The 3,324-nt window shown below is 51.4% G+C and overlaps 1 pseudogene; it reads right to left on the bottom strand.

Moving 5' to 3' along the window:
* Positions 1 to 1,089: 1,089 nt before the first annotated feature.
* LOC100343680 (transforming protein RhoA pseudogene) lies at positions 1,090 to 2,336 on the bottom strand (annotated as a pseudogene).
* Between the last annotated feature and the right edge of the window lie 988 nt (positions 2,337 to 3,324).

The following is a 3,324-nucleotide window of genomic DNA, read 5'->3' on the forward strand; positions in this document are numbered from 1 at the left end:
AAAGAATCTCTTTATGTTAATATAGCATGAAATCGCTGTATCTGTTTATTTTGTAACATCATGAGCATTTTTAAAAGAAAAAATATAATCAGAATATTTAAGTTACCTCTGTTTCGGCCAGTCACAAAACTTCCAGTGAAAAAGTTCACTTTGTATATCTTAGACATGTATGTAGACAATAGCAGAGAAGGCTGTGGTGGAGCCAGACACCCAGAACCTCATTTCTAGGGGACAGCAATCTACAGCCAATGGACTAAATTTGGCCTGGGGCCTGTTTTTGCATAGCGCTAAGAATGCTTTCTGTTTCTTTAAAGGGTTGTTAATAAAATAAACCACCAACAAAAGAATATACAACAAAGAATGGTCTCTAAAGCCTAAGATACTTATGATGTGGCCCTGTACTGAACAAGTTTGCAAACCATTTCTACCAGTGTTTTACAGAATTCAGAGTGGAGCTACAAACCAAGATAATGTTTGTTTATTCCCACCATGATGATATATTTTAAATCTCTATAAATCCTATCTGGTTGCTTAATAATTTAGACTAACAGTGACATTGAAATCTGTCTTCCATTATCACCTTTCTTGCCATTTCAGGTTTCAAAAATCTTCAGCACTGTTTTTGGGGCTGAAACTACCTTTATTTGATTAGTAGTTGGAAAAATTAACAAGTACAGGGGAAAAAAATTAGTCCACTAAAGAGAAGCGGGAAATCAAGCTCCACCTTTAAGATTGGCAACTTCTCTGTGAGGGAACCTGGACCCAGTGAAGAGAAAAAGCGCTGTGAATTAGAGCCAGAGCCTGCAGGCCAGGTGAGAGAGATTATAGCACCTTCCACAGATTCTAATTGCCTCAGGTGTGAAAACAAAGTCCTATTGACTTAGCTCATCTCTGGAAACAGGTACTGATATAGGTAGAAAACAAGTGATGTGGTTATCTTTTACCAGAGATAAAGTGGGAATTTCTAAAATGAAACTTCAATCTCAATTTTTTTCAAACACTACTTTTTTTTTTTTTTCACAAGCCAATACACATTCTGAAGGGTTGGCAAATATCGGTATTATGCAATGCAATTATACCAAAACCACATTTAGCCTGGGGTAGATATATTTATTTTTGGTAACATACATTAAGTGGCACTAATTACACAGGAACCATAAGGTAACAAACCTGAAACCACAGAGCTGTAACTCTGCCACAGCCGCATGGACTTGGTCTTGCTGGTTGAGTCCCCACTCCCCCCCTTTTTTTTTGAAACAAACTGGATACCCAGAGGTACACCAATGAGATCTGCTAAGGAGCAAAGCGCCACAGTGGTAACGCGTCAGAGTACCCTGCAGCTGCCAGGTGGGATGCTGGTTTTAAAGTAGTTCCAACCTGATTCACAAGAGACACCTGCTTTCCCTTTCAAGAAAGAAGCAAGAAGTGAAGAAATTCACAGCACCTGCTGTGTCAGGCAGGGTTAGGGTACAGGGCGGGGGGGTGGTGGTGGTGGTGGTGGCCGAGTTGGATGTCATTGACCATGGTTGACTAATAAACGCTGTAGCAAGGTGACTTCTGGTTTGCAGTCTTTGGTAAACTACTGATAAATGAAAAAAAAAAAAAAAACACGCCAATAAGCAGACAGGAAGCCCGGCGAACACGCCACTCGCACCGAGCCGCAAGGTTTCACAGGACCAGGCAGCCCCACCTCTTCTTGCCGCGTCTGGCGTGCAGAGCAGCCCTCGTGGCCATCTCAAACACCTCCCTCACGCCCTCTTTGGTCTTCGCCGAACACTCCAGGTAGCCGAAGGCGCCAATCCTGCTGGCCACGTCCCTGCCTGCCTCAGGCCGCACGGGCTCCTGCTTCCAGGCCGCCAGCGCCCGCCTGGTGCCCGCGTCGTTCCGCAGGTCCTTCTTGTTGCCCACCAGGACGAGGGGCACGCCGGGGCAGAAGTGCCGGACCTCCGGGGCCCACTTGGCCGGCACGTTCTCCAGGCTGTCCGGGCTGCTGATGGCGAAGCACAGGAGCACGACGTCGGTGTCCGGGTAGGACAGCGGCCGCAGGCGGTCGTGCTCCTCCTGGCCGGCCGTGTCCCACAGCGCCAGCTCCACCCGCCGGCCGTCCACCTCCACGTCGGCCACGTAGTTCTCGAACACCGTGGGCACGTACTCCTCCGGGAAGTGGTCGCGGCTGAACACCACCAGCAGGCTCGTCTTGCCGCAGGCGCCGGCTCCCACCACCACCAGCTTCTTCCGGAGGGCGGCCATGGCGGAGGGAGGCGCCGCGCCCGCCGCAGGCCCAGCCCGGGCGCCAGTCCGGGGCGTCGCGGAGGCTGACGAGGGAACGGACGTGCGCGAGCCGCTCGGGAGGCCTGCAGCTCCGGGAGCGGGAGACGCGGCGCGCTTTCCCTTCTCCCCGCCAACTGGGGCAGTGTGAGGACGGCGCGGAATGGCCGTGTGGAGACGGCGCGGTGCGGTGTGTACAACGGCAGGAATGACCGGAAGCTGTGTGTGGACCTCGTATTTATAACCACCATGATGGCAGCATGGAGATGGTGCGGTGCGGTGTGTACAACGGCAGTAGTGACCGGAAGCTGTGTGTGGACCTAACATGGCGGCGTGGAGACGTGGCGCGCTTTCCCTTCTCCCGGCCAACTGGGGGCAGTGTGAGGGCGGCGCGGAATGGCCGTGTGGACACGGCGCGGTGCGGTGTGTACAACGGCAGGAATGACCGGAAGCTGTGTGTGGACCTCGTATTTATAACAACCACGATGGCGGCATGGAGATGGTGCGGTGCTGGTTTTCACAACAGCAGGAATGACCGGAAGCTGTGTGTGGACCTAACAGCGGCGTGGCGTGGACACATGGCGCCTTCCCTTTGCCCTGCCAAGTGAGGGCAGTGTGAGGACGGCGTGGTGTGGAGACAGCGCGTTTTTCACAACGGTAGGAGTGACTGGAAACTGTGGACCTCGTTTTTGTAGCAACCGCAGTGGCAGCGTGGTGACGGCACGCTTCTGGGTTTCACCTCCAGGTAGGAACGTGGGCTGTGCAGGTGGCATGGTGCCACCTTGCACACCAGCAGTGTGGATACTATGCATGCTGACACAACCCGAGTTTAGGGCCTTGAACCCTGCTCTGAGAATTAAGTTAGGTCGGGTTGGGTTTCTACTCTCTGGCCTGCTGGCTGTGCGAACTTGAGCAAGAGTTTTTACCCCAGTGGTGTCCTCAGGAAACATACTCATGCAGAAAGGGAAAATGGAAACTGTTTAATGATGTTTGAGAATTTTTGATGCAACAGTTTAGTTTTATACATCCCTATACGTTTTTCCATAATACATCATT

This window comes from Oryctolagus cuniculus, chromosome 8 (assembly GCF_964237555.1).
Source record: "Oryctolagus cuniculus chromosome 8, mOryCun1.1, whole genome shotgun sequence".
NCBI lineage: Eukaryota > Metazoa > Chordata > Mammalia > Lagomorpha > Leporidae > Oryctolagus > Oryctolagus cuniculus.